The following is a 12,192-nucleotide window of genomic DNA, read 5'->3' on the forward strand; positions in this document are numbered from 1 at the left end:
GTCACTGCAGCTGGCCAGACTCCAGCCACAGGGTCCAGCTTACAGAGCTGAAGAAAGCTGAACTTCAGCAGCGGCCTGGAGCCTGCTCGGCCTCTACACGGAAACTTCTCCTCTTTGCCTTCTCCCAACCTCATCAGAGGACCCAGAAAGTCCATCTTGCAGGAACTTATGCGGCATATATTCAATTCCCTGAGACTCCCTGACTTCAAAATAGCAACCTGCAAAGAGACTGCATATCCCAGATGCTTAAAAAGGAGCCATAGGTCAGGGAACAATTCTCAGCATTCCAGAAAATAATTACACGCCAGCGAAAAGTGGACGTCTGTATTTCCAACTATGGAGGTGGAGTTGGTCAAGTCATCCCTGATAACAAACGTTCATTATTTTTAATTCTATGAGGGTCTGGGCTCAGAGACTCTCCCAGCCCTGGCCCCTGCGCTGTACTATGCATATAAAGAAAAGAACAGATCTCTGGTGATTCATTGCAGCACATTCATCAATGCACAGATTTCCTTCAGCTTTTAGCCACGGGGCCCCTTTGTCATTCAGAAGGCATCCCACCCACTGGCTCACCAGAATTTAATATGTCCCAACGGAGTTTTGAATACTACCAGCATTTCAACAGCGGACTGGAGCTGCTGAACCACAGCAATATTAGCAAGGGGGTCAGGGAGCATGTGATAGCAATACCGTGGAGGGTAATAGTCACCAAACCACTAGTTCAGAGTCCTGCACCTAGTCAAATCTAGCACAGCTGAAACGTGTGCCGGTGGCAAACAGAGACGCATCTGACGCTTCATGCCTTCACTCTGCCCTTTGCGCCGGTATCCAGTGTGGACTCTCTTCACGTTAAGACAATTCCTGTGCAGCTTCTCGGACACCTGCAGTGAACATACAGCACCCATCCATTCTCTGCTTCTCTGGGGAATGGAGTCTGGGATGTCTGAAACAAGACTTATGAAAAATGGTTGCCTATTAAGGGCTGTTATGTTAGGGATGTAAATAGCAGGTCGATTTTTAGTTTTCACTAATCCAGCATTTACCAATTCAAATTACATTCTAGGGGGCTGGGCACAGTGGCTCACGCCTGTAATCCCAGCACTTTGGGAGGCTGAGGCAGGCAGGCAGGAGTTGGAGACCAGCCTGGCCAACATGGTGAAACTCTGTTTCTACTAAAAATACAAAAAATAGCTGGGGGTGCCACATGCCTGTACTCTCAGCTACTTGGGAGGCTGAGGCAGAAGAATCGCTTGAACTCAGGAGATGGAGGTTTCAGTGAGCCGGATCGTACCACTGCACTCCAGCCTGGGCGACAGAGCAAGACTCTGTCTCCAAACAAAGCAAAACCCTCAAAATCCAAAATAGTCCCTAAGGAATTCTCTATAATAGAGTGGGAAAGGAAAATAAAACCTTGGGACCCCCAAACTCACTATGCCAAAGGGAAAGTGAAGCTTAGAAAAACTGCCTTTCTTTTGTTCCCAAAGAGATAGTTGGGACCTCACAGGCTTACTTTACCTTATGTAAAACGTAGATTTACCATGCAAGAGACAAATGTGTAATTGACTTCTCCCTCCTTTGTTTTCATAAGTAAAACGTATATTCACTAAGTGCTCATCGGAGTCTCACAAGAATGTGACCACTTACCTCATTCTCTGCTGATACGGCTTCGCTCTGTGTCCCCACCTGAATCTCATCTGGAATTGTAATCTCCACATGTCAAGGGAGGGACCTGGTAGGAGGTGGTTGGGTTGTGGGGGCGGTTGCCCCCATGCTGCTCTCATGATAGGGAGTGAGTTGTCACGAGATCTGATGGTCCCACTGGGACTTAGGTCTCTTTCCCAGGAGCATCCTCAACCTTGGCAAAACAAACCTTTATGTTGATTGAGATGCCTCAGTCACTTTTCAGCTCACAAAAGGTTATCAGAAATTCCTGTCTGGATATTCATGGCAAAGGGAAAAAAGAAAAAACAAGGATGTGAGACACTTGACACCAAAAGCCTGTCCTCCAGCTCTGTGGAAAGCAGCATTGGGAAACGGAGTTTTATTTCTTTATTTATTTTGAGACAGAGTCTTGCTCTGTCACCCAGGCTGGAGTGCAGTGGCATGATCTTGGCTTACTGCAACCACCTCCTCCTGGATTCAGGTGATTCTCCTGCCTCGGCCTCCCTAGTAGCTAAGATTACAGGTGCTAGTCAACATGCCCAGCTAATTTTTGCATTTTTAGTAGAGACGGGGTTTCGCCGTGTTGGCCAGGATGGTCTCGAGCTCTTGACCTCAGGTGATCCACCTGCCTTGGCCTCCCAAAGTGCTGGGATTATAGGTGTGAGTCACAGCGCCTGGCCTGGAAACAATTTTAAAAAGTAACAACAACCCCATGCTGCCCTATCACATTGTTGCCTGCACAGCCTCGACACTGAAGCACTCAGCTCACACTCACCTTTGTCTCCTCTAACTTAGGCAAGGGAGGAGAGGATCCACAGCTGGCCAACAGTGTGGCCGGAATCTGGAGGGGAGGAGAGCGGCCCATTCTAACCCCCAGAAACTGGGGGGACTTCACCAGTCCCCTTTCATGTCCCCTGCAGCGTGCAGCCACAGAACAGGCTGGTATTTGTTTATTTTAATGAGAAGCAGCTAATTTCCTACTGTTTAAGACCAAGTTAGATGGCACTGATGCACCACCGTATTCCCCCTTTCCTCTTCAGCTGCCGGCTTTGGGGGCTCTTTGAGTTCTAATTGGAACTTCCACCCAGAGACCAGGCAAGAAAAGAAAAGGAGGTGAGACAATTTAGCTGCTGGCTACTGACTCTTGCAGCAAGTACTGTCAATCAGGACTCCTGGAACAGGGGGATCTACCTGGATCTACCTGGATATTCTTATATGGCCAAACCTCAGGACCTCAGGAACTACAAACTGAAGATAGGAATAAAAGAATACATTAATTTCCCACATAATTGGCAATGTCTACTGGGCTAATATTAAGGTTGTTCTCATTAAATATAATGTTGTAAAGGAAAATTCCTCCCTTACAGCCCCTAGGATGCCCTCCTTAATAATATATCACCAGACCTCCCATCCCATAGGCACTCCCATGTTAAGTAAGGCTGCCCAACAGGTTCCCAGCACAAAAGAGCTACTCATATGCTTGATTGTACTGAGCCAGCCCCTGACACTCAGCCATGCTGGAATATATTTAGTCACTATCTATGCATCAGAACTAGAACCTTTGTATTTCCCCCTTGATGTTAGAACGGCAGTGTCAACTACACGGACAAAATGATAGACTTTTATCAGATCTTTTCCTGTGCTAATAGTCTTTGGCTATTAGATCACATATGGCATCTGGTTGGGCATCAAAAAGTGATCGTAAAATGAGGAGAGACTCAAACATTTGCAACCCGTTTATATAATACTTTATTTTTAAGCACATTGTCAGGCTGTATTTATGGATGTTATTTTTAACCTGGATACGTGCTTACCTTGTGTTAAGCTTAAGATATGCTGATACAGTTTTAAACCTCATCCTGCAATGCTGATTTGACTTAGGCACAGTTATTCACATCTAAGAGTATCAGCTGAAGTACTAACCACTCTGAAAAATAACGCCTTAAAAACTTGATTCCTGGATGCACTCTGTCGCCCCCTGGTGTCAGAAAAGAATTGATGCACTTCCCAAAGCCAATTTTACAAAACACTCTTGCAAATGGAAAACCTGAAGCTAGGGCATTTTTTTTTCTGCATAGGTTTTTGGGGAACAAGTGGTATTTGGTTACATTAGTAAGTTCTTCAGCGGTGATTTGTGAGATTTCGGTGCACCCATCACCCGAACAACATACACTGAACCTGATTTGTAGTCTTTTATCCCTCACCCCCTTCTCACCCTTTCCCCCGAACTCCCAAAGTCCATTGTGTCATTCTTATGCCTTTGCACCCTCATAGCTTAGCTTCCCCTTTAAGTGAGAACATACGATGTTTGGTTTGCCATTCCTGAGTTATTTCACTTACAATAATAGTCTCCAATCCCATTAATGCGAATGCCATTAATTCATTCCTTTTTATGGCTGAGTAGTATTCCATCATATATATACACCATAGTTACTTTATCCGTTCGTTGATTGATGGACATTCGGGTTGCTTCCACATTTTTTCAATTGCAAATTGTGAAGCAAGGAATTTCTTGGCTTTAATATCTCCAAGATATGCAACAAGTTAAATGTTAGCAAATTATTTCATTTATTCACTCAACATATATTTATAAACATCTAACATGCCAAGCCTGGTTCTGGGGCTGTGACTACAGTGAGACAAACTCCCTGCTCACGTAGACTTAGGTTCTAGCAATAAACAAATAAAATGTTTCACATGCCCATTGGCCTTTTTTTTTTTTTTTTTTGGAGATGGAGTCTTGCTCTGTCACCTAGGCTGGAGTGCAGTGACGTGATCTCAGCTCACTGCAACCTGTGCCTCCCAGGTTCAAGCAATTCTCCTACCTCAGCTTTCCAACTAGCTGGGATTAAAGGCGCATGCTACCACACCCAGCTAATTTTTCGTATTTTTAGTAGAGACGAGGTTTCACCATGTTGGCCAGGCTGGTCTCAAACTCCTGATCCACCTGACTTGGACTTTCAAAGTGCTGGTATTACAGCCATGAGCCACTGTGCCCGGCCTGGCCTTTTCTTTTAATGTATGTGAAGGGAAATGTATTTACGTGCATGAAATGTCAAATACTCTGGGAATGCCCATGATTTTGCATTGCTGCTTTCTCTCTTCAGTTCTTTATCTGTCATTCTCACCTTGACCTCCCCAGGCAGATGGAGAACTTTCCACCCCGTGCCCTCAAGAAGAACCTGTTGAATAAAATGACTATGGGCCATGGAATTGAAACCCAGGGAATCCAAACTAAGAGGCTTTATTGTCAGCTAAATAAAAGGGCTTTTGCAGTTTCAATTGCCCATATTATAAGCTAAAACATTGACAGTTATAAAAGTGAGGGAGTCTTATAAAAACTAATAGGTCTCTATAAAACTGATGACTTAGAAAATTTTTGTATATAAACACTGCAACTGTGTGAACATGTGCCTGTAGTCCCAGCCACTTGGGAGGCTAAGGTAGGGGGATCCCTTAGGCCCAGGAGTTTGAGTCCAGCCTGGGCAGCATAGTGATTCCCTATCTCTAACAAAAAATAAAATAAAAATAAATTCTCCCTTGACTGCGTACCAAAGCTCCTGTGCATATCAACGGCGGCAAGGAGAAGCAGTACCTGGAGAGGGTGGGGGTTATTTTGGAACCTCAGCTTAGCCAGGGGCAATGGAGCTGGGGGTGGAAGTGGCAATGCTATGAGACTTCTGTCTCTACTAGCTCCTGAACTGCAGCCACGGATGCCTGTTACACCTGGACCCAAGCAGTCCTACATACGCTGTGAGTCACAGTGCTCGTGAGTCACCTGTTCAGAGAATGTGAGTTCTGCCAGCAGCATTTCTCTTCTCTTCACTACGGATAGTGAAGGAACATCAACAGGATGGAGAAAAGTCAGTGGTCTGAATCTGGTGTTTGTGCTCACCTGTTGTCTGTCCCTGTGGCTGCCTGCTGTAGGCATGTTACTGACAGCAACATGTGACAGCTTCTCCATCATGCCTCCAGGGAGTTTCTTCATTTCAATTCCTTCCTACATACTGGGCTTGCTTGCAGGTGATCCCAAACCTTAGGTCTTAAGAATATTGCTATAGATATTCCTTTTATGAGTCAGCTGATCATATCTTTGGCATATGGTAAAAATAATTAATACCAGAAGATGGACCCACAGGGAAAAGGGCAGTCAGGTATGTCTGAAACCTAAGAAAGAATTTGGCTGTGTTTTCCAGGGATGTAAGGATAATAGTATATAGAACAGAACACCTAGGGCAAATCATTGGTTAGGAATGCCATCTCCTTGGTTCTTTCTTTAGTGTCTTGCTATCTGTCCTGAATCTTGGAAACATGCTCTAAAAGAGTTCTGAAAAATTTTGCCTTCGAGGCTCACCTTCACATAAAATTCACTATGGCTGAAATGAAATTTATATACCTTCTTGTTTCTGTCTTGGGTTTTCTCTAGAATTGGTGGTGCTGGGGCTTGAAACATCAGAGAAAGGTTTGATGTTTTTCTTTCCCTTTTTTTTTTCCCTCTCCTTCACTAAGCGTGGGACAATTATTCCTTGTGTCTTTTACATACATCTGTTTATTGCCAGCCTCCATGTGAGAATGTCTTGGCAGTTGTGTATGTTGGCCTGAACCTCAGGAGAGAAATCTCAGCCAGAGATAAATTTGGGGATGAAGAAACCAAGAAGATAACAGGGTAGGTAGAGGGACAGGGTAGGTAGAACAAGAAGATAAAACCAGGCTAAAAACCTAAAGCCAAAAATGTTTTTAAAATGAGCAAGGGGATCACAGAAAAAAAAAACAACACAGAAATGGGCAAGAGGAACTGGGCACAGTGGTACATGCCTGTAATTCCAGTAATTCAAGGCTGAGGCAGGGGGATTGCTTGAGCCCGGGAGTTTGAGACCACCAGCATAGTAAAATCACGTCTCTAAAAAAAAATTTTTTTAAATTAGGTGTGGTGGTGTGTGACTGCAGTCTCAGTTACTTGGGAGGCTGAGGCAGGAGGATCACTTGAGTGCAGGAGTTAGGGACCAGACTTACCGAATGGACTTGACTTAGAGATGCATTACCTGTGGGTACCCCTGAAACTTACGGCATGTGCTACAGTCCCCAGAGTTCCCTAGAGTAGTCTTAGACTCAGCCCTATCTGTCACCCTAATGTTATAATGACTCCCGCACTGGTCTATAACAGTGCCAGAAATCTGACTAATAGAAGTTCATTGATTTGGGTTAAGGCAGTGACTTTTTGTTTTCAAACAAATTTGAAATCAATTATTATTCAGAGCCCAAATATTCAAGCTCCCCCCACTGCTCCTACACCCACAAAACATAGAGCTGGAGAGCAAGTCAGATTGCCCTGGGGATAGGAGTGGGTCTGTCCATTCCCCAAGGTGGCTCAGACCTCCTGGTGCAGGGTTTGGGGAACAGGGGGTCAGTCCTAAGGTGACGTCATGGGGCCTTTAACCTCTGAAGAACTAAAGCTTTCAGTCTGAAACTGTATTTGAAGATGTCTCAATTCATACTGCCACTCTCTTGGGAAAAGTTACATATTGAGTCAACCTCAGTGATTAATTTCCAATCGGAAATTCATTTGTCAAGTTGGCCAGCTGAGCCCACAGGAAAGCGGCCATCCATGGTGTCAAGGTTAATAGAAGATGGAGAGGACTAGCTATTTCAGATTTTCTCACACTTTAGGGGACATTAGGATCACCTGGGGAGTATGCCAAATCTCAGATTCCTAGAGGCCACCACACACCCCTAATTCTGATTCTGCAGACCTAGACTAAGATAAAGGAAATTTTATTTTAACACGTTTTTCAGGTGAGGTTCCCAGGCTGGAGGTGAGAACTACACTTTGAAAAACACTGGTAAAAACATTGTAGACCCAGTTACAGGAAACATCCAGAACAGGTAAATCCACAGGGACAGAACACAGATCAGTGGGTACCAGTGCTGGGAAAAGGGGAAATGGGAAGTGAATTAATGGGAACAGAGTTTCCCTTTGGGGAGATGAAAAAGTTATGGAACCAGAGAGAACGGATGGATGCGTGCTGTGAATGTACTTAATGACTCTCATAGTATACTTTAAAATGGTTAAAACAGTACATTTTATGTAATGTCTATTTTACCACAATTTTTAAAATAAACAAATGAAAACACTGCACACATTTAAAACCTCTGCTGCCATCATCACCGCTGAGCTGACCAAGTCTATGTTTGATTTGCTTCGTGTTTCTGCGTGGTCTCAGCTTTGTGGCTGGTGACTCCATGCAGGTAAATGTGTAAGTCAGCTTAGGAGCTTGAGTCTTTACCCCTGTGTTGTTTGGCTCTTGTGTCTCCATCTTACTTTCTGTGGCCCCCAGATAAGAGGATGGAGAATAATGTATCTATTTGCTCCTTTTAGTTTACTGCAATACGTGGTCGTTTAGATGGCACAGGATATCACCAGTGCGGTCCCATTTTATATAAAAATAAGTAGGATGAGACTGTATCTATAGAGTGAAATTAATACAGTTAATTTGATTAAAATGAGACCTTTAAATAATAGAACCTTCTCAACAATTGATCATGAGAAGAGGAGCGACTTTGAAAACCTTTTGTGGCACATGTGTGCTGGGTTTCTCACTGGCAATGAAGTTGCAATCATTGGCCACTGTAGAGATTAATTATTTTTATTTTTCAATAATCAAGCAATTCAAATCCGCTCACCTTCTCTGTGATAAGTGGCTATCAACAGTATGCTAGCTCACAGATTTTTAAACTTATTTTGGAATCATTTTAGATTGACAGAAAAGTTGTGCAGAGTCCAGAGTCCCACATACCCTTTTCCCAGCTTCCCTAACATGAACATCTTACACGTCCACAGCACGTCTGCCAAAATTGAGAAATTAACATTGGTTTAATGCATTAACTGCAGGCTTTATGCAGCTTTCACTCATTTTTCTAATATTGTCCTTTTTCTATCCCAGGATCCAATCCAGGACGCCACATTGTTTTTAGTTCTCATACTTCCTTAGTCTCTTCCAGTCTAGCGTTTTCTCAGCCTTGCTTTTCTTGACTTTGACATACTTGAGGAACAGCGGTCAGGTATTTTGTGGATGTCCATCCTTTGGGGTTTTATTAATGTTTTCTCGTGATTCGAGTGGGGTTATGGATTTTGGGGAAAGAAAACCACAGAGGTGAAGTGCCCTTCTCGTCACGTCCTATCGGGGGACCTACCATGACTCATCCCTGGTGAGGTTAACCTGGATCACTTGGCTAAGACAGAGTCCGCTGGGTTTCTTCACCAGAAAGTCCCCATTTTCCCCTTTCTGTATTCTATCCATGGGAAGCAAGTCAGTCAGTCCAGCCCCTACTCAAAGGGAGGAGAATGAAGCTCCATTTCCTGGAGGGGGATTATCTACATAGATTACTTAGAATTCTTCTGTGAGACAGACTTGTTTCTTGTCCTCAGATAGTTATTTATTCGATCATTTATTCATATCAGTATGTCCTCATATATATTATTTTATTCTGTGTGTTAGAATCCAGTGCGATTGTTATTTATTTTGTTTTGTGATTGTCCCAGTTTTGGTGATTGGGAATTTTCTCAGTTTGGTTCCTGTGTTTCTTTGGTATGTGCCTCCCTTAACCGCAGCATTTCCTTATTTTCTGGGACTAACAAGATACTGCAGACTCATTTTGCATTTTCCCTGACCCAGTCCTGAAATCAGCCTATTTTCTTTTTCTTTTGAGACAGAGTCTCACTCTGTTGCCCAGGCTGGTATGCGGCGGCACGATCTTGGCTCACTGCAGCCTCCGCCTCCTGGGTTCAAGCCATTCTCCTGCCTCAGCATCCTGAGTAGCTGGGACTACAGGTGCGTGCCACCACACCACCTAATTTTTTGTATTTTTAGTAGAGACGGGGTTTCACCATGTTGGCCAGGATGGTCTCGATCTCCTGACCTTCCGATCCACCCACCTCGGTCACCCAAAGTGCTGGGATTAGAGGCGTGAGCCACCGTGCCCAGCCAATCAGCCTATTTTCTAAGGAGTCCTGGTTTCCTTTACTGGTGAATGAAATGGTATTAGAAGCAAGTCTGTGTGTTGAGAATGCTCATAGCTACTGGAGTGCCACTGTTTCTAGGTAGATGGACAGATTTATATTCATGTCTCCGACTCTAATCCAGTATCACAGAGTTCAATTCTAGTCTTTTTCTTTTGCTTATTTTTAACTTCTCTTTCTGACAGTGTGAAATCTGGCTCCCATCATCTGCAATGTTTTTCTTCATTTGTTTACATGTGAAGTATTTTAAGAATGGTTGACACTGGCCGGGCACGGGGGTTCATGCCTGTAATCCCAGCACTTTGGGAGGCCAAGAGGTCAGGAGTTCAAGACCAGCCTGGGCAACATGACAAAACCCCGTCTCTACTAAAAATACAAAATTAGCTGGATGTGGCAGCGCGTGCCTGTAATCTTAGCTACTTGGGAGGCTGAGACAGGAGAATTGCTTGAACCTGGGAGGCAGAGCTGAGTGATCTGCCTCCACTGAACTCCAGCTTGGGTGACAGACGGAGACTCTGTCTCAAAAAAAAAAAAAAAAAAAGAATTGCTAACATTTACCCCTATGAGACAGAAATTCAGCAACTGGAGTCAGTGTTTATGTACAGATTGTTTTGTCTTTAGACTTTAAATATCCAGTCAAAACACTGTTCCCAAAGTTACCTAGATCAGTGGCTCTTTTCACACTCCTTCAGCAAATGTATGTCAGACATTTGTAATACAGTTAGGTCTTTCTGTCACAGACTCACTTCTATCCTGGTATTCCTCAACATCTTGGATGATTTTTAAAAATAGCATACAATGAAGTTCCCGCTTTGTGGTGTATGGGCCTACGGGTCTTGACAAATTCATGAAGCCATGTATCCACTACCCCAGTACCATAGAGAACAGTTCCAATGACCTAAAATAGAACATTTGTTGTCCCTTTATCACCGATTTCTCCTCTAATCTTTGACAATCACTGAACTGTTTTCCATCCCCATAGTTTTGCCTTTTCTATAATGTCATATGCCTGGAATTATATAACATGTAGTCTTTTGGGTCTGGCTTCTTTTATTTAGCAAAACGCATTTAAGAGTCATCCACATTGCTGCGGGAATCAAATAGCCCATTCTTTTCATTGCTGAGTAGTATTCCATTGTATGGATAGATCACGGTTTTCAAATATATTTGCCTGTTGAAGGTCATCTTTGTTGCTTCCATTTTTTAGTGATTATGAATAAAGTTGCTATAAACATAGGTTAGCTTGGTTTTGTGTGAATGTAAGTTTCTGATTCACTTGATTAAATACCTAGCAGTGTGATTGTTGGTTTATATAAGTCTGTGTTTAACTTTATAAGAAACTGCCAAACTGTTTTCCAAAGTGACTGTACCACTTTGCATTCCCACCAGTGATAAATGGGAGTTCTTACGGTTCTCTGTCTTCGTCATCATTTGGTGTCATCTGATTGATTTTAGCAATTCTAATTAGTGGGAAGTGATACATAATTGTGGTTTTAATTTATACTTACCTAGTGACAATGATATTGATCATTTTTTCATATGCTTATTTGTCATTTGGACTTCTTATTTGATGAAGTGTCTGCTTAAATCAGTTGCCCATTTTTTAATTGGGTCATATGTTTGCTTATGGTTAGATTTTAAGAGTTCTTTATATATTCTGAATACAAAGCTTTCATCAGACATGTGATTTATAAATATTTCTTCCAGTCTGTAGCTAGTCTTTTCATTCTCTTAACAGTGTCTTTCAAAGAGCAAAAGTTTTTAATTTTGATCAAGTTCAACTAAACAGTTTTTTTTCCTTTCATGGATTGTGCTTTTGTTGTTATATCTAAAATTTTATTGCCAAACCCAAGTCCTGCAGATTTTCTATATTTACTTATAGAATTTCATAGTTTCACTTTTTACATTTATGTCTTTGATCCATTTGAATTAATTTTTATATGAAATATAAGGTATGTATTCTTCAGTATGCCTTCTTTTATTTTGTTGGTTTTGAACATGTGTTTTGGACATAGACAGTCTTATTTTAGTACCATTTGGTGAAAAGAACATCATTTTTCCATTGAATTTAATCAGCATCGTTATAAAAGTTTTGTTGACTAAATATTTGTAGATCTATTTCTGGGCTCTCTCTTCTATTCCACTGGTCTATGGGTCTATCTTCCCACCAATATCATTCTGTCTGGATTACTACAGCTTTATATTGTCTTAAAATCATGTAGAATGAGTCCTTCAATTTCGTTCTTTTTCTGAATAGTTTTGTTTATTCTAGTCCATTTGCCCTTCCATTTAAGTTTCAAGATCATCTTATTGATATTTTCAAAACAATTTTCTGGGATTTTAATTGGAATTTCATTAAATCTATAGATTAGATCTTAACAACACTGAATTTCTGAATTCAGGAACATGGTATATCTTTTCTACTTAGGTCTTCTTTAACTTTTCATCTGTCTTATAGTTGTCAGCATATATATCCTGCACAGATTTTGTTAGGTTTACATTTAAGTACGTCA

This window comes from Rhinopithecus roxellana, unplaced genomic scaffold (genome assembly GCF_007565055.1).
Source record: "Rhinopithecus roxellana isolate Shanxi Qingling unplaced genomic scaffold, ASM756505v1 contig442, whole genome shotgun sequence".
NCBI classification, from domain to species: domain Eukaryota; kingdom Metazoa; phylum Chordata; class Mammalia; order Primates; family Cercopithecidae; genus Rhinopithecus; species Rhinopithecus roxellana.